This window comes from Orycteropus afer, unplaced genomic scaffold (assembly GCF_000298275.1).
Source record: "Orycteropus afer afer isolate SDZICR_OR568_19922 unplaced genomic scaffold, OryAfe1.0 scaffold00111, whole genome shotgun sequence".
NCBI lineage: Eukaryota > Metazoa > Chordata > Mammalia > Tubulidentata > Orycteropodidae > Orycteropus > Orycteropus afer.
In genome coordinates, this window is record NW_006921698.1 from 2,638,236 (window position 1) to 2,658,982 (window position 20,747).

Below are 20,747 nucleotides of genomic sequence, written 5' to 3' on the forward strand. Positions count from 1 at the left end.
AAACTAGGCATTTGAAATAAAATTGTGTTTAAGAAAGATGTACTAATTTCTAACCTACATATCTTTTCATTGCTTTGTAAAATTAACCTTCTTTATAGATAAGCTGCAAAGGATATCTACATGGAAATAGACATCCAAACAAGATGATAAACTTGATTTATCAAGTATTTTGATTGTAATGTTTTTCATATTTATGTGCTTAGATGACTACAGCAAAAAGGAACTAGAAAGTGGTATATGTAATATCAGGTTAACAGTCTTTAAAAATAAGTCATTGTAAAATAACACATATTTGCATGCATGATATTTGGACTAGTCTGTAGCTCAACTACTGTACCTACCAATCATCACTCCTTTAAACTGAAGATAATTATAAACACAACAAAGGGAAATATTCAGGTAAAACTTGTAAGACAATCTCTTTTATAAACGTTTTCATTTTTATTCAGCAGGCACTGGAATCTTGTTGTTATTTATACAAAGAATGACTGTTCAATAAAATTTCAAATGCTGTACATGTTTATGGAAGCAGACTACCACATCTTTCTCTCTTGGAGCAGGGCTTGTGGGTTCAAACTGCTGATCTTTCAGTTAGAAGCCCAGCGTTAACCACTGTACCACCAGGGCTCCCTGAGGACTTGTAACAATGGCATTTTATCAACTGTATATCTTCTTTTTAATTCAAGTGTATAGATTAAAGCAGATCTCTAAAATTATGGCTAGAATACGTGCTTTCTTGGATAACCTATCACTCATTGCCATCAAGCAGATTCTCACTCATAGAAACCCTATAAGACAAAGAAGAACTGCCTCATAGGGTGACCAAGGCTATCAAGTTTACAGGAGGATGCTGCCTTATCTTTCTCCCACAGAGAGGCTGGTGGGTTGGAACAGTAAACCTTTTGTTTAGTAGCCCATCACTTAACCACCATGTTACCAGGGCACCTTCTTTCTGTGATACATGTAAATATAAATCACAGAAAATTTTTGGTAATAATTTTCAAACTTGAAAATTACTTAGAATTCATCTTACTAAGTCCTTCATTTGCATAGGAAACTTGGTGACAGAAAATAAGTCATATAATCAAAAATCGCAGTTTGAATTATAATCCAGTGTCAGAATTAGAATCTACCCTATCCTCTTTCTCCCCTATTGCAGACTACTGCTGTTTCATAGTTATGGTAAAAAACTATATGTGCAGTGCTATATATTCATTGGGAGCTCTGGTAGCACTAGACTGGTAGCACTAGCCTAAGGCACTAGACTGCTAACCAGGAGACTGGCAGTTCAAACCCTCCAGCCTCTCCTCGGAAGGAAGGTTGGGCAATCTACTTCCGTAGTGATACTGCCTTGGAAACCCAAGGAGGGATCGCTATGAGTTGGGTCCGACTCGATGGCACATAACCACAACAACAACATATATTCATTAACAAATTGTAGCTGAACAACACGACCAAGCCAGGTGTACATATTCCAAGTCATTAATTAATTTATGCACTTACTGCTGTAGGCACTGTGGGAAGATGTGATTATTATCCAAAAATGGAAGACATTATACAAAGACTGCATTTGTTATAGGAGAGAGAGAAAGTGTGTGTGTGTTTGTATAGATAAAAGTGAGCACTTAGAAGTAGAAGGGTAGATATTCCTGAAACCCCAAGGAGATATAAATTTAGAGGATGAAAAGATCACAAATAAGATTTAGAAAGTTCAAGAGATACTGTTGGGAGAATGGCCTGAGTATTGCCCTGATGACAGCAACAGTGAGATCATGGAGATGGCGTTAAAGATTTCCATTGTGACGAGAATAAAATTACAAAAACCACTAAGTTCAAAGTACTGGCTAGTGAGTTCACATTGATTAGAGCATACTCACTCACTGCTATCGAGTCAGTCCCAGCTCACATCCACTCCTCCTTGGGTTTTGGAAGTAGATTGCCCAATCTTCCTTCTGAGGAGTGGCTGGTGGGTTTGGACTGCCAGCCTTCTGGTTAGCAGTCAAATGACTTAGGCACTACGCCACCAGAGCTTCCTGAGTAGGGCATGTTGTTGTTGTTGCATAGATAGCATAAAATAATGGAACATGATCTCAGAGAAGGGTGGAAGATACTGTTTGTCTGTTTAGGACATTGAACCTTGAATCACCTGTCAAGAGTAACTATAAAGAGTCTCCAGCAGAGAGAGAGTAGTAATTGCTTTAATCACTTTGCCATGGGGTATGGTTGCCCAAAGAAAGACAATTGCATCCAGTTAGACTTAATCTTTGAGAAGAAGCAAAGGAGGGCATGCTTCTCCTCAGGTGGACTTGGGAGTAACAAGAATCACTAAGTATAAATTCAACACAGAGAGAATTAGAGCTGAGAGTTGAGGAAGTGACAATGTTGAAGCCGTAGAGCCCACTAAACTTTCTTGCCCCCACCAGCGTGAGGAGGCTTGTAGGAAAGTGTCCCTACTAATAAAGGATTGCTCCTCTTAAAGCAATGCTTTGCGGGGCAAAAAGATCAGAGGTGAGAAAAATAGTAAGATTCCTTGCAATATTAAGGCATCAGGTAAAAGGGATTTACTTATGAAAATGGGAATGGAGAGGCAAGTTGGATTCAGAAAAGATGTTCAGAAATAAGAGCTAGCATTTCTAAATACTAGCAGTGTTGCAAACACTGAGCTTAACACTTTCAGGCATTCTTCTTATTGTTATGTGTTGTTGAGTCGGCCCCGACTCATAGCGACCCCTCCTTGTGTTGCTGAGGCAGTATCACTACGGAAGTAGATTGCCTACCCTTCCTTCGAGGAGTGGCTAGTGGGTTTGAACCACCAGTCTTCTGGTTAGCAGTTAAGTGCCTTAGGCACTATGCTACCAGAGCTCCTCTCAGATAGATCCACTATAATTTATTTTCATTACAACAGATACAATAATTAATATTTAGAGACATCATGGTTACAGTACCAAAGATGGAATTAAAATGCAGCTCTAATTTCAGAATCTAGTATCTTAATTTTCAGTGATCAAATATATTTTGGTAAAAGAAGAAGATGAAATGGTAATACACAGACGGGTAATTTAAAGGAAAAATATTGCATTAAGTGGGACAAGGAGCTCAAAAGAAGAGGAAAAAAAAGAGGAACCACTGTCACTTCATTTTGCTCACATTACATTTTAGAAGCCGTCAAGAAAGATAATTGAATTTTTTTATAATCTGAGAGATTATTTTTATACATCTCAGAGAAAATTTAGAGAAAATCTGTTTAGCAGGGATAATTTAAGCCATTTTATTGCCAAGCAAATGAGTGTGGAGTAAAAAAAAAATAGGACTAATAATTAAGTTAAGGATTTGCAGTTGTTATTAGTTGCCTTCAAGATGATTCTGATTATAGGAAGAATAAACAGCGATAAAGATACAATAAGGATATAAAAACAGATCTAGTGCGTTCAGCATCTTAAAAGACAAAGCAGATGAATGCATTATCAGAAATGACTACTCAGTAAATATGTGTGTTGTTAATATTGAGACAGAAAAATAGATTTGTATTTTTATTTATATCTATGTTTACACCATCAGTATCTCTCTCTCTCTTTATGGTATTTATTTACATATTTATTTTCTCACTTAATTGTTTCTTTTTTTGTTTGTTTCTTGTTTTTGTTTGTTTTTGCAACTGTTCATAAAAGTTTCAATTGACATTTAAAGTAAAAACTTCACATAGATGACTTTTTTTTTTTTAACTTGACCATAAAGCATGTTAATCATCATTTTATATTGGACACAAACAGTTATCGTTTGTTTATGAACATATTCTTCAAATACAGGAATCACCAGAGAAAATGTTGATACTGACAGACACAAAGAAACTGAAACTAATTGAAGGCATATCAGATTATTTCTGTCATTCCATTCATATATTTTAATATGAATAACTTAAATGCCAAGAAAGTGTCTCATTTTTCTTAAATTGTTTATAATTCCATGTTTAGCTTTTGGTATTTTCTTCCCTTGATTAATTTTATATAATTACATCTTTCTTAAATTAAAAAAAAAAAAAAATGAGAAGCAAGTTACCTAAAATTCTTCCTCAAAGAAAACATTTTAAACATTTTATTTCATTCAGTGAGGAACAACATTGAAGAACAGAACATTTACGAAGTTTCAAGAATAACATCTGAGTTATTTCTCTTTGAACACAGTTTGGCATTAAGGAGAAAGAGTAATTTCCCTTTTTAAAATAATCCCAATAAGGGGAAATTTCATAGAACTTCACAATGCATGGTCAACTTCAGTGTCAGTGTTTCCTTTTGAAGAGCTTTTGCTTTTGACTCATAGAATCTCCAAAGCTTCAAGGAAATAATAATTTTGCCAAGAAAAGGAATTCAAAAGAAAGCCAAAATTATCTGATAGAACAGTATGAACTGCTGCTTCCTCACTGCCCACCCCCACCCCAGGTACAAAATCAAAAGACCAAAAAAAAAAAAGATAAAAGAGAGGCACAGTGGTTCACAGAAGATGAGTCAAAGGCAAGTTAAAAAAGAAAAAATGTGGAAGTACACTTGGCAATACTTGAAAATGTAATTATTATAATCAAGGAAAAATAAAACAGTACCAAAAAAATACCAAGGAAATTTAGAATGATAGATGAACAGAACAGATAGAGTTGAAGGGTTGGAAAAAAATAATTTGATTTTCTTATAAAGTTCTAGTTCTGTTTGCCCAGTAATCTGCTGAAGGAAAAACGACAACTCTGATTTGAAGCAACATTTCTGTATTAATATGCTTCTGGATTGGGAGAAATGGGAAAATACAGCTTTGATCTTAGTGTAGTGTCTCTTTTAACATAGTCCTGTGAGGGGAGCTATGCATATGGATTTGTTAAAGGAAACATTGTTCCTATGGTTCAGAGGATTCTGCCAGACCTCACACACCCATTCTGTGTATATCTTCTTTTCACATAAGGCATCGCCTAGGCAGTGGTTGTTACATAGAGGAGTTTTTTATCCTTCTAGGGGAGCTCTGGTGCCTAGTGCCTAAAGCATTTGACTGCTAATCAGGAGGCTGGTGCTTCAAACCCACCAGCCACTCCTGGGAGAAGATTGGGAAATCTATTTCTTCCATAGAGATGTTGTTGTTGTTGTTGTTATGTGCCGTCGAGTCGGCCCCGACTCATAGCGACCCCTCCTTGGGTTTCCAAGGCAGTATCACTACGGAAGTAGGATAGGGATAGTGCCTCAGAAACCCAAGGAGGGACGGCAGTGAGGTCTTTTTGTTTTGTTTTGTTTTTTGAGGGTTATTTGGCAATGTGTGGGGTCATTTTTTTTTTTTTTTATTGTTACAAAAGAGAGAGGGGTATATTACTGACACCTAGTAGAAAGCGGCCAAGGATGCCTCTAAATATCCTACTTTCTATTTCCCTCTGCACTAAGCATATTATTAGTGGCATATTTTAAATAAATTGATAAAGTCATAGGCATGATAATGTAATATGTTATTATGCACATTTATGTGTGATTTATTTTATGACTTACAATTATTATCTCTTTATTTTCATTGGAAACAAGTATAGTCTTTAGGATATGCCTAAACACTATATTTGAAGGGAAGAGATTTATTTTTGGAAGAAGAAGAAATTCTTTTTTTAAAAAAACTTAGAAATATTTTAAAAGTACGTCTATATTTATATGTGTTTATATTCACTTCTCCTAGAAGATCACGTATTTCCATAAACTTGAGTAATAAGTAAATCGTTTTTCCATAAATAATTTATATATGTCAAACAAGACCACACTGAAGCTCACACAACTATATAGTAAATTAAAAGGATACTGGAAATAATAGTTTTAAGAAAATCATGATTCCTCAGATCCTTTGTTTGCTAATTTTTACCTCAAAGCGTGTTATGCTTTCCTACATGAGCATCACAGTACAATTGTGATAATAAAACAGGGTAGGTGCTATTATGAAATATAAAGTATGATTCGAAGGTATTTTTACATGTTTAGTGTTTAATTGAAGATGCCCTACTGGCATAGTGCCTAAGGCATTTGACTGCTAACCAGAAGGCTGGTGGTTCAAACTCACCAGACACTCCTAGGAAGGAAGATTGGGCAATCTACTTCCACAGTGATACTGCCTTGGAAACCCAAGGAGGGATTACTATGAGTTGGATCTGACTCCACGGCAGTGGGTTTGGTTTTTGGTTTTTGTGGTGTAATGGTTATGTGCTTGGCTGCTAACCAAAAGGTTAGCAGTTCAAACCCACCCTGTGGCTCCAAGGGAAAATGACTTGGTGACCTGTTCCCCTAAAAATTACAGGCTTTAAAACTCTAAGGGCAGTTTCACTCCTTTTCATAAGTCAAAATTGACTTGAAGGCACCTAATAACTATAGTGCTTAGTTCAAATGATCTTTTGGTCACAGCATAGATTATTATATTCTTTTTAGATAAAATAAGCATTTGTATAGCAGTAGCAAGAAAATAATCTTTAAAGTAAAAATTGGAATTAAATCCTAGATACGGCCCTTATTTCCTTGTCATCTTGGGCAAATTATTTTCTTAAATTAAAATTTCTTAATGTATAAAATAAGAATACTGAGACTTAATTAATAGGGTTACTAGAAGGACTGAGTTAAATACATTATTAAAATTCCCCACACTCTTCTTTATACAGCTGGAGTTTTTTTTTTTTTTTTTAAGTAGAAGTTATAATTATTATTTTATATTTTATTATTATTGTCATATACCAGAAGAAAGAAAATGTACTAGAAAAATTGAAGGAGGGAAGAAAATGAAAAGGAAAGAGGAGAGGAAAAGTCCTCAAGAAGAAAGGGAGAGCTGTTTTTGCTCACAATGAGCTTTTAAAAAAAAATGCGGGAAAACTCTTTCATTCAAAATATATTCAATTAAATCACACCAATTAAGGTTTTCAAGGAAAAAAAATCCTTTTGGGATTATGGAAATGCTATAATCATCCACTTGAATTCATTTTGGCCCAAGGAGGGGTGGCTATGATTCCGATCCAACTCAATGGCAGTGAGTTTGGTTTTTGTTTTGGTTTAATCTGGGCAGGAGTACTTTCCTGAAAACATCAATAAAAACAAGCCTTTGCTGGGTTAAATTGTCAGTAATTTTAATCATTCTGTTAAACCTGTCTGGAACCTATTCCACTTCTTTGTACTGATGCTAAAAATAACTCTTAATAGATGAGCTTTTTTTAAAACATTTCATCTAAGGTTGTATCTACATTAAGATAGCAGCAGAGAAAGAGTCTGTTTTTCTTTTTTTTTTTTTATATGCATTTATTTTCTTTGAATGAACCACACACCTGATGAGCTGATCTCCTTTCCAGGTAATGTGTGTTCTACTGTTCAATAAAAACATTTTGTCTGTATTCTGTACTGAGAAGCCCTTTAGAGAGAGAGAACTATCAAGTTTCCTTTCTGTTTTCCAGGAAAATTTTTCAGATGGATAGCTCTGTGTTTTGTTGCCTGGAAGAGTGGGAAAGCAGAGAGGAAGGGGCCCACACAGGATGGCAGGAGCAGATCAGCTGAAGCAAACTCATTCTAGGAGCTTTCTGGAAAATACTAGTTGAAAAATTCAGTTTTCAAATATTCAGGAGTAACATGAAAGTAGCATAGTGCCTAAGGCACTTGACTGCTAACCAGAAGGCTGGCTGTTCAAACGCACCAGCCACTCCTCGGAAGGAAGATGGGACAATCTACTTCCGTAGTGATACTGCCTTGGAAACCCAAGGAGGGGTCGCTATGAGTCGACTCCACGGCACATAACAAAACAACAACAACATGAAAGTAACATTTTGAATAACTGTTTTCAAGGCAATTTCATTACACCAAACCCAAACCAAACCCACTGCTGTTGAGTCGATTCTGAGTCATACCCTACAGGACAGAGTAGAACTGCCCCACCGAGTTTCAAAGGCTGTAATCTTCACAGAAACAGACTGTGTCATGTCTCTCCTGTGGAGAGGCTGGTATGTTTGAACCACAACCTTTCCATTAGTAGCTGAGCACTTTAATGACTGTGCCACCAGGGCTCTCAGTTTCATTATACTTCTCATTAAATCCACTGGGAAATGAGAATAGAAGTATATGATATCTTGAGCTCAATTTTTACTCCTAAAGTCATTTTGCACAGAGTTTAAATCAGTCATCACAATACATACATATATATGTATATATAATTATCATTATTATTTTTTTTTAAAGAAAAGATGTGAACTACCATAGGGGTGGGGAATGGGTTGGAATAAAATATGAATATTAATGTTTTCAAAATATAAACATTACCTCAGGGCTCCTTTGACTAATATTTCTAATAACTACTGCAAATAATAAAAGAACTCATATGGCTGTTTAATTCAAATTTTAAAAATGTGTATAATAAATGCTGAGTTCTATTTCATAATCACTAATGTTAAAATGGGAGCTCTGGTGGTATAGTGCCTAAGGTATTTGACTGCTAATCAGGTGGCTGGAAGTTCAAACACACCAGCTACTCCTCAGAAGAAAGACTGGACAATCTACTTCCATAGTAATACCCCTCCGAAACCCAAGGAGGGGTCTCTATGAGTTGGATTTGACTTGACAGCAGTGAGGTTTCTTAAATGTTAAGATATGAAAAATAAATCCATATATGTTAAGTATTTTCTTAGAAAACTAAAGGCTTTTCCTAACCAATAATCTAATCAAGTACATGGCAAAGTTTCCCAGTGAGAGGATAAAATTAAGAATTTCTTATCAAGTGGAGTTTTAGCTCTGAACTTGAAACAATTAGAGAGGCCTTGAAAATGGATCAATTAATGAAAACTCTATCAATGTATCATATGTTGTGGTGCTAGAAACAAAAGAGTTATTTTGGCTGAAGAAGCTGAAAATAGGAGTGGATAAAGAACCGTTAGAAAAAAAACAGTAGCACAATGTATATGACAAATGATTTAAAGAACTTATCAGGAGCTCTGTTGAAATAGTGGATAAGGAATTTGGCTTCTAACAAGAAGGTCAGCAGTTCAAACCCATCAGCTGCTCAGTGGAAGGAAGATGGGACAATCTACTTCTGTAAAGATAGACAGCCTCAGAAACCCAACAGGGGCTGTTATGAGTGGGAATGAACTCAATGACAGTGAGTTTGGTTTGGTTTAGGATATGCTAAAATAATAATCATAAATATAATATTTCCTATTCTGTGCTGTATGGTAAGAAATGTTGCTAGCTAGTCTGCAAAACTGTTTTAACCTTTAAATACTAATTGAAAACAGAAATATTCATCCTTTTTTTGAAAATAAGAAAATTACATCTCATTGAAATTAAGATACTTCCAAAGGATGTATTTTTTTTCTTAGAATACTAGTGTGTACATACACACACACATAGACATATACATACACACTTGTATACACACATATGTGCGTGGGTATATAATCCTAGCATATACACAGGTAGTTCTGGTAGCATAGTGCCTAAGGCACTTGACTGCTAACCAGAAGGCTGGTGGTTCAAACCCACCAGCCACTCCTCGGAAAGAAGGTTGGGCAATATACTTCCATAGTGACACTGCCTTGGAAACCCAATGAGGGGTCACTATGAGTCAGGGCCAACTCGACAGCACATAACAACAACAACAACAACAGCATACACACACACGATTTCCCATTACTTGGTTCCACAATCAACATCAATGAAAGCAACAGTGAAGAAATCAGATGAAATACTGCACTGGGAAAATCTACTGCAAAAGACCTCTTTATAGTGCTGAAGAGCAAAGATATCTCTTTGAAGACTAAGGTGTACCTAACCCAAGCCACGTGTTTTGCTTACCTAGTGCTGCTCTGGCAGGAATACACCACGAATGAGATGGCTTGAACAAATAGGAGTTGATTCTCTTATACTTTGGAGGCTTTAAGTCTGAGTTCAAAATGTCAGGAACTAAGGACTGGGTAAAAGCCCCTCAACCTTGGGCTTCAGCTCTACCTCTCACTCTTGGCCCACTGAAGGTAAGGGCATCTCTTCACTCAGGCAGCTGCTGACTGCTGAGGTCGACAAACCCAAGGTCAACAAGTGAAAAGGCCCAGTCCCGATATTACCAAATCACATGGCAGGCCATTGATTCAAGTCCAGTGAAAGTCCCCAAATCAGCAGAGCATGGCAGGCTGCTGAACAATGACTCAGCAATATGCAGGGTTCAAGTGTGCCATCAACTAAAGACCATTCCCAAAGTTGCTTCTTATATATGGGAAGCAACCACATCCCTAAAGCAGCTACTCAGTTGCTTGTGGTAGAACCCACTATGGAGTTGATTACCAGTCTCATAATGGGGAATAACTACCACCAGCTAGCTGCCCAGCCACTCTACCAAGCCCAGCCAAGTTGACACACAATTTTAACTACCACACCATGGTGTTTTCAATTGCCTCATATGCACGTGAAAGCTGGTCAATGAATAAGGAAGACTGAAGAAGAATTGATGCGTTTAAGTTGTGCTGTTGGTGAAGAATACTGAAAGCACCATGCACTGCCAGAAGAACTGACAAATCTGTCCCAAAAGAAGAGCGGCCAGAATGATCCCCGGAAGTGAGAATGGCCAGGCTTTGTCTCACTGCTTTGGTCATGTTGTCAGAAGGGACCATTGCCTGGAGAAGGACCTCCTGCTTGGTAAAGAGAAGGGTTAGTGAAAAATGGAAAGACCTTCAAGGAGGTGGATTAAAACAGTGACTGTAACGTTGGGCTCTCAGGACCGGGCCCTGTTTCCTTCTGCCGTACATAGGATCACTATGAGCTGGAGCTGACCTGATGGCACCTAACAACAGCAACGCAGTCTAAGAAAATTCTCAACATAAATTTGTCTTCATAATTTTCATACTTAGATGTTTTAGGCATATACTCTTGATACTATCATCACCTAAAACATTTGAAAAATATCTTTGAATCTAACCACTTATGCCTTTATGTTTTTTTTTTTTTTTAATAATCTGAAAGATAATCCTTAACTTTTGAGAGTGAACTTATTTTATATAAACAAGCCGAAGGCTATTAGAATCAAGTCAGTTTGTTGGGTTAAAAAAGTGTCTAATTAGAGAATAGTTGTTTTTCATTTTTTAAAAAAATTATTTTGATTTGGTTGAAAGTTTAGAGAGCAAATTCATTTTCCATACAGAAGTTCATGCACATTTTGCTTCATGACATTGACCAAAATTCCGCACAATGTAACAGTGCTCTTCCCACTTTCTGCCTGTAGTTAGCTCTTTCCTGTGTCTTCCCTCCCATGCACTTCCATACTTCAAGCTATCTACCTGTGCAAACACTGTCTTTCTATACTCCCACGACTGATCACTCCAAGGAGTGTCTTTACCTGTAAATGTTCACTGCATATGCCTGTCTACAGTTTGCCTGGAAACCACAGGCATGAGTTCAGTTCCAGACCTGAAGGGTAACTAAGAGTCATAATCTCAGGAGTCTCGCCAGGCTCTATCAGACCAGCAAACCTGGTCTTTTCTTCTTTTTTAATGATTTTGAGTTTTGTTCCACATTGCTCTTCTGGTCTCATGGTCATATAGGCTGAAGTTCACATGGTCTACTAGTCCCTTGGACTAATTGTTTCCATCCATCTTTGCTTTTCTTCTTCATTCTTCTTTTCTCTTCTATGCTATTAGAAAATAGTTTGATGTAAAAACTATACAATCATTTGAAGTATATTTTTGTGTTGTTCAAACTAAATGTATAGGTAATATTACAAAATACTTTGGAGGAAGACAGTGATGAAATAACAGATAATGATTTTGAAAGTAGCATTATGGATGAATGTGTGAGTTAAAAAGAAAGTTGTATTTTGAAGTTCTAAATTATCTTTGCAGACTAAACACCAGGATATATAGAGCTTTTAAAGAAAGTTCAGCACAATTACAAAAGGTATCTAAAAGAAGTAGAATTTTACCAAGAGTTAAATGGTGAACAGAAAATGGAAGATTGGTTGAAACAGGACAAGGTAAGGGAGCAATAAGCGGTTAGACAGAAAGGCAAGACTGAATGACAGTGTTTATGAGGCTGAGAAGAGCTGGGTTGATTGACATAGAGAATAGGAAATACATTTAGATAAATGGGGCTTTTGCAGGTTACTAAACAATGTTGAGTTTGATAGAAAGATAAGGTCATTTTATTGTTGTCTACTCAGTCAAGCATCTTGTCCATTTACTTATAAATAAGTACATTTCTCTGGATAGGCTTTAACATCTTTCTGTATAAATGTGACAAACTCACTCCCTTCCCTTGTCCCTATTTTTAACTATAGTTATCTTGTCTCTGAAATTAGCTTTAGCTCAATCCCTAGTCATACTGATATTTTTAGTTTTGACTTTTACTTTTTTAAAAATCCAATGGGTAGTTATATTAATTCAACATATTAATTCAATATACTATATCAACTACCTGATTAACTCTTTCTACATATTTCAACATGATAGAATATTACACAGTAATTTATCTAAAAATATTGAACGTATCCATTTCAGTACAAGCTAATCTGGTTTAATTTTCTATTTCTTTATAGGGTCCATGAAATTCTGCTTTGGCTGAATATTAATTTTCATTGAAAGTACTTGTCATATACTCTTTACTAGATTTCTTGAAAGAAGAGTACAAGATAAAGCACTCTTCTGTGGATCTCTCTTCTTCACCCAATTTTGTCTTGTGAAAACTGAAAGGGTGAGGAATATGGGTTTCTCAGTAATATTAATTATATTCTTCCCTAATTTTTCTTCATTTGGAAATAAGAAATCATAAGTGGTACATAAAATCTCATTTGGCTATAGGTAAAGGACAGTTACTTAAAGACAATTTAATAAGAATTCTTTAATCTTTGGTTTTCAGTGTATATTTTAAGACAGCATAACAGATATATTTTCAACTGTAGGTACAATAAAGGTTTCATATAGATATGATGAAGTTTAAAATAAATGCCATATTCAATGCATTATATTACTTTCAGTTAACTTTGAATGAAATTTACTTCAACGATGTACTCACTTTACTAAAAATCTAATTGTTTTGAAATAAAGCCATTTGAAGAATAGCTTATATTAAAAATAACGTTTATGGCTTATCAAGTGAAAAGTATAAAAAATATCAAATGTAAAAGAAATAATGATTTACTTTAGGAGAACAATAGGGACATCAGGGTTTCTGTGTTTAATATATATTTGAATATGTCATTTTAATTTAATTACTTCAAATGATTCGTACTTCAATAAACAAAAAATATATTGCCTTATTACTGTTACTTTCTAAAGATACTTCAATTTTTTCAGTAATACCTGTCCACATTATGATTTTTAAGTGCTATAAATCAATTTCACCATTAGTCTGTTACTTTGTAGTACTGCAGTGGCTTGCATGTTTCTGTGAAGCTGGAGGCTATGCCATTGGCATTTCAAATACCGGCAGGGGCACTCATGGGGGACAGGTTTCAGTGGAGTTTACAGACTAAGACAGACTCGGAAGAAGGATGGGGTCATCCACTTCTGAAAAAATTAGCCAGTGAAAACCTTATGAAAAGCAGTGAAATACTGTCTGATATATTACTAGAAAACTTTATTAAAAGCCATGAAACATTGTCTGATATAGTGCCCAAAGATGAGCCATTCAGGTTGAAAGGCACTCAGAATATGACTGGGGAAGAGCTGCCTTCTTAAAGTAGAGTTGACTTTAATGACATGGATAGAGGAAAGCTTTTGGACCATCATTTGCTAGAGGAGAATGACTCAAACTGGGATTAAACAGCTGAAAACATACATTAATAATTAGAATGTGGAATGTACAAAGTATGTATCTAAGAAAATTGGAAGTAGTTGAAAATAAAACAGAACACATAAAGATCGATATCCTACATGTTAGTGACCTGAATAAGACTGTTGTTGGCCATTCTGAATCAGATAAACATATGGATTACTATGATGTGAATAACAAATTGAGAAGGAATGGCATCACATTCAAAGTCAAAAGAACGTTTCAGGATCTATTCTGAAGTACAATGCTGTCAAAAACAAAAAACAAACAAACAAAAAAAGGAAACTCTAGTGGCATAGTGCCTAAGGCATTTGACTGCTAACCAGAAGGCTGGTGGTTCAAACCCACCAAGCCACTCCTTGGAAAGAAGACTGGGCAACCTACTTCCATAGAGGTACAGCCTCAGTAATCCAAGGAGGGGTTGTTATGAGCTGGAATTGACAATGCTGTCAGTGATAGGATGATATCCATATGCTTAGCTAGAAGACCAGTTAATACTACTATTATTCAAATTTACATACCAACCACTACAGACAAAGATGAAGAAATTAAAGATCTTACCAGCTTTTGCAGTCTAAAACTGATCAAACATGCAATCAAGATGTATTGATTATTGTTGTTGATTGGAATGCACAAGTTGGATACAAAGAAAAATCAACAGTAGTTGGAAAATATGACCTCAGTGATAGAAATGATGATAGAATTTTGCAAGACCAATTACTTAGTCATTGCAAATACATTTTTTCAACAACATGAATGGTGGCTATATATGTGGACTTTGCCAAATGGAATACACAGGAATCAGGATGAATACATCTGGGGAAAGAGGAGATGGATAAACTCAATATCTTCAATCAAAACAAGGCCTGGAGCTGACTGTGGAACAGATCATCAACTGCTCATGTGCAAGTTTAAGTGAAACTGAAGAAATTAAAACAAGTCCATGAGAGCCAAAACATGACATTGATTATATCCCACCTGAATTTAGATACCACCTGAAGAACAGATTTGACACACTGAACACCAGTGATTGAAGACCAGATGAGTTGTGGGATGTCATCAAGAACATCATACATGATAAAAGCAAAAGTTCATTAAAAAGACAGGAAAGGGAACAAAGATCAAAATAGATGTCAGAAGAGACTCTGAAACTTGCTCTTGAACACAGAGTAGCTAGAGTAAATGGGGAAAAAAATGAAATAAAAGAACTGAACATAAGATTTCAAAGGGCAGTTTTCTTAAGGAGACAAGGTGAAGTTTTATAATGAAATGTGCAAAGACCTGGAGTTAGAAAACCAAAAGGGAAGAACACACTTGGCATTTCTCAAGCTGAAAGAACTGAAGAAAAGATTCAAGCCTTGAGTACTGAAGGATTCAATGGGCAAAATACTGAACAATGCAAGAAACACCTAAAGGAAATGGAAGTAATACATGAAGCTTCTGTGCAAAAAAGAATTGATTGACATTAAACCATTTCAGGAGGTAACACATGCTCAAGAAGCAATGGTATTGAAAGAAGTCTAAGCTGCACTGAAAGCACTGATGAAAAACAAGGCTCCAGGAATTGATGGAATACCCAATGAGATGTTTCAACAAATGAGTGGAATGCTGAAAGTGCTTACTCTTCCATGCCTAGAAATTTGGAAGACAGCTACCTGACCAACTGACTGGAAGGGATCTGTATTTGTACCTGTTCCATAGAAAGGTGATCCAAGAGAGCACAGAAATTATTGCACATTATTATTAATATCACGTACAAGTAAAATTTTGCTGAAGATAATTCAAGAGCAGTTGCAGCAGTATATTGAGAGGGAACTGCCAGAAATTCAGGCTGGATTCAGAAGAGGACATGGAACAAGGGATGTCATTGCTGATATCAGATGGATCTTGACTGAAAGCAAAGAATACCAGAAAGATGTTTTCCTGTGTTTTACTGCAAAGGTACTTGACCGTGTGGATCACAACAAATATGGGTGACATTGAGAAGAACAAGAATTCCAGAACACTTAATTGTGATCATAAGGAACCTATACATACACCAGGAGGCTGTCTTTTGAAAAGATGATACTGTGTGGTTTAAAATCATGAAAGGCGTGTGTCAAGGTTGTATTGTTTTACTACATTTAATTCAATCTCTGTGCTGTGCAAATCATACGAGAAATTGGACTATCTGAAGAACACGACATCAGGATAGAGAAAGACTCATTAACAACCTGTGATAAGCATACGATGCAACCTTGCTTGCTGAAAATGAAGAGGACTGGAAGCACTTACTGGTGAAGATTAAAGACTATAGTCTGCAGTATGGATTACATCTCAACATAAAGAAAATGAAAATCCTCACAACTGACCTATAAGCAATATTAGGATAAGTGGAGAAAAGACTGAAGTTGTCAAGGATTTTCATTTTACTGTAATTCACAATCAGCATCCAAGGAAGCAGCAGTCAAGAAATGAGATGTTTTATCGCACTGGACAAAGCTGCTGCGAAAGAAAGAAGCAAAGATGTCCCTTTGCAGACTAATGTGTGCCTAACCCAGACCATGGTATTTTCTATCACCTCATATGCATATGAAAGCTGGACAATGAATAAGGAAGACTGAAAAAGACTTCATGCCTTTGAATTGTGGTATTGGCAAAGAATACTGAAAATCCATCGACTGCAGGAAGTCTGAACAAGTCTGTCCTAGATGAAGTGCAGCAGGAATTCTCCTTGTAAGCGAAAATGGCCAGACTTCATCTCACCTGCATTGGTCATGTCGTCAGAAGGGACCCCTTCCTAGAGAAGGATATCATGCTTGATAAAATAGAGGGTCAGGGAAAAAGGAGAAGACCCTCAAGGAGATGGATTGATACAGTGGCTGCAACGATGAGTTAAAGCATAGCAAGGATTGGGAGGGTGCTGCAGGATTGGGAGTGTTTTGTTCTGCTGTACCTATGGTCACTGTGAGTTAGAGCTGACTCCACAGCACCACCTAACAACAACAGTGATGCTTCAAATAAAAGTATGCAAGAAAATTAACAAAATAGTTGTTACACTGTCCATACAGACACAAATGAAACTCAATAATGGATGAAAATGTAAAGAATTTTTGTAAAAACTTGACTTTGTAATTTGCAGCTACATTTAGCTTTTAATCTGGTTTTGTCTGTTTAATTATTAGCCACTATTTTCTGGAAACTTATATTTGTATATTTATAACTTCCTCATACCATGTGTGGTAATTGGCAATTATAGAAGTTAAAAGTCAAATAAAATAAATATCCTTCCTTCCAGGAAAGAACAGTGTGCATAAGAATTTAATAATTTAAACTATTTCATTATGGTGATTAAGCTTCTCTTATCAGAATATAGAATGGTCTGAAATACCTTAGGGTCTTGTCATTTCCTAAATTTCTCCCTCTCAATTTAAGAAAAGGCAAATTAATATGAGACAGTAAATAATTCAAAGAGTATTCATGAAAGGATTGCTTTATAATTTTAATACAACATTATCTGGTAATATATCTTATTTGGAGACTTAGAACTTAAGTGGACTGTTTCATTATTTATAGAGTATGGAAATAAATATATTATCTGTATTTGGCCCCTTATATTCTACACTCATTAAAGTACTACATTCAATTATTTCTGTGCTCTTGGTCCTTTTGATGAGTTGCTCCTAATGGACACCAAAGAAACTGAACAGTATAGAGGTGTCCTGGGGATCTTGGATTCTGTTACTTATTATGATCATCTCTTTTTTTAAATTTCAAAAACAGATAAATGTATACATGCACATACTACACAATTCCAGAATTTTCCAACATAATGCACACTTAAAAAGAAGAAATTTCAGTAAAGTGTAGACTTCAAACCTTGTAAAAAATTTCATTGAAAGTCACAAAAACTCAACGTCATCTTCCTTCATACACTTGGAACTTTCATATATGAAGCTATCATCTAATGGTCTTAAAATCTAAACAAAAAGCAGACATGTGGAAAGCAAGAATTGTCCAAAATATATGTTCTTACTCTATTTATTATCATAACTTCTTTATTCAAAAATTTTAGTAAATACTTACACTGTAAATTATATCATGCTAGGAAAGTGAAGATAGCATAAAATACATACAGCATAACTTATTAGCTGCAATGATAGAACTAATTGCTGAGGATGAAATAAACACCTATAACTAAACATATGTATATATGTTGTGTCCTTTCACCAAACTTATTCAATCTGTATTCTGAACAAATAATCCAAGAAGCTGGACTATGTGAAGAAGAATGTGGCATCAGGATTGGAGGAAGACCTATTAACAATCTGCAATATGCAGATGACACAACCTTGCCTGCTGAAAGTGAAGATGACTTGAACCTCTTACTGATGAAGATCAAATACTACAGTCTTCAGTATGGATTACACCTTCACATATAGAAAATGAAAATCTTCACAACTGGACCAATAATCAACACTATGATAAACAGAGAAAAGTTTGGAGTTGTCAGAGATTTCATTTACTTGGACCACAGTCAACACCCATGGAAGCAGCAGTCAAGAAATTAGATGTATTACACTGGGCAAATCTGCTGCAAAAGACCTCTTTAAAGTGTTAGAAGCAAAGATCCCACTGTGGGAACTTACTCAAGCCATGGTGTTTTCAATTGCCTCATATGCTTGTGAAAGCTGGACAATGAATAAAGAAGACCGGAGAAGAGCTGATGCCTTTAAATTGTGGTGTTGGTGAAGAACACTGAAACACTGTGTCTATTAGTTGCTTTCAGTTTAGATTGACAGAAGAACAAACACATCTGTCCTGGAAGAAGAACAGCTGGAATGCTCCTTGGAAGCAAGAATGGCCAGACTTGTTCTCCCCTACTTTGTTCAAATTGTCACTCGGGACCATTCCCTGGAGAAGGATACCATCTTGGTAAAGTAGAGGATCAGTGAGGAAGGGGAAGACCCACAAAGAGGTGAATTGGCACAGTGGTGCCAGTGATGGGCTCAAGCAGAGCCCATGGCTGGGCGATGTTTTGTTCTGTTGTACATAGGTTCGGTATAAGTCAGAGCCAACTTGATCGCACCTGACAACAGCATGTTTGTATCTGTAACTATACAGCTATAAGCTATTAAGCTTAAAATTTTATATTCTATATAAATATTTCTTACATGTATCATGAATAGTTAAGCAAGTTAAACACAGTGTACTATCTCATTTTCATAATTAAAAATTTAAAGTTTGAATTTTTGTCACTGAAAAATATTCTCACAATTTCTACATTATTAGATTTATAGGAATAGGCCATAGGCAGGCTAGACCTGTTACCAGGGCTTATATGCCTAGAAAATTTACCTATGAATTCATCAACAATATTCTGCATTGTTAGCAATTATTTATGCTTGCCTAATCTGCAGACTCATAAACAGAATCTTCAGCACAATTGGGGTTATTAGAAACAGAGCTTCTTAAAAGACATGACATCATCCTCACCCTCAAAACGGCAAGACCACTGGCATCCAGGTGCCTTCCATAATACGTTGGATGGCTCCCTCTGAGAAAAAGTGCTACTAGGTTATATTATGCATTCTGTGAAGTCACCTTGGACTACAGATAAATTGAATTTTCTACCTATATTAAAAGAACTAGGCTTTGCCTGTGTCTGTTAGTTGCTTTCAGTAAACTACATCCCTGTCACACCAGTGATGACTGTGTCAGTACTTATTATCATTCACTATCATAGGTTGCATTTTAAAATTGTGTGCTCAACCTAGCATTTCTAAGGTACTTATTGAGAAGCTAGAAGAAAAAGGAAACTTACTGTTGTTGTTATTGCCATGTGCCATCGAGTCAGACCCGACTCATAGTGACCTCTACTTGGGTTTCCGAGGCAGTATCACTATGGAAGTAGATTGCCCCATCTTCCTTCCGAGGAGTGGCTGGTGATATTGAACCACCAGCCTTCTGGTTAGCAGTCAAGTGCCTTAGGCACTATGTTACCAGAGCTCCCAACTTATTACACCAATATAGTCCTAGAGTTTAGAACATTCTATGGTGATCAGAGATCCTGGCCCTTGAACACTTATTTCAAAATTCTCTAGATTCATGGGGTTCCACAGCTATTTACTTATATTGGAGTTTCCTCAAAAGTGTGTAAGCTGAGTGAAAATTAACTTCCCTGATAGCTTCGGGATCAATAATAAAGCATTGTGCATAAATCCCGAGGAAGTACAGAATTCTGCGCTTCCAGCAAAACTGAGGTGTTTCAAATTGCATGGAATTCCTCTGTATTGATTTGAGTGGTCCTTTATTTTTTGTAGACTTTTTTTTCTTCCTCACTCCCCCCCACCCCCGTGAAATCTGTTTTCACATGAACCACCTAACTATGAGCACATTATATGTACCATGAATATAAAGACCAGTGTGGTGGGAGGAAATACGAACTACTGAATGAGATTTGCTGTCTACAATATGCCTTATTCTGAAAACAAACAAACTGCTAGTCATTCAGAAATTAGCTATAACCTGACATTTGTTTGCAAATAAAGACTTTGCTTAGACAGATCACCACCTGAAATCAAAATTTCTATAAAAGAAGGAATGCTGCCCCTCTCCCTCCCACTCATATACCTAATACACATATGATTATTTTATAAAGTCATGTGTTGCTACACAGTACCAATATGGTCTTTCCTTAGTTAAACTATTCTTTCAAACGTAAAACCAGTTGATTCAATCTGCCAACTTTCTTATTCCTGGTATGAAAATAAGGATTTTGGGACTAAATTCTATGATCTATTTTTTTAATTGTAGAAGAACCATAGACAAAAGCAATATTGTTTACTGAAGGGTAGAGTTTCATCTAATTCATTTGCTTTCTTGAAGACTTTATGACCAGGTATTTAACAAGTAGTACATCAATTAAGATTTGCATCAACGCTATTAGGGATTAAGCAGATTGTGTTTAGTTTGCTTCTTCTCTTTTAG

General features: G+C 36.0%; 1 protein-coding gene across 1 annotated transcript in view; it reads right to left on the reverse strand.

Annotated features, from left to right (window-relative positions):
- MDGA2 (MAM domain containing glycosylphosphatidylinositol anchor 2) overlaps positions 1 to 20,747 on the reverse strand; it is a 1,222,586-nt gene that overhangs the window by 306,236 nt on the left and 895,603 nt on the right.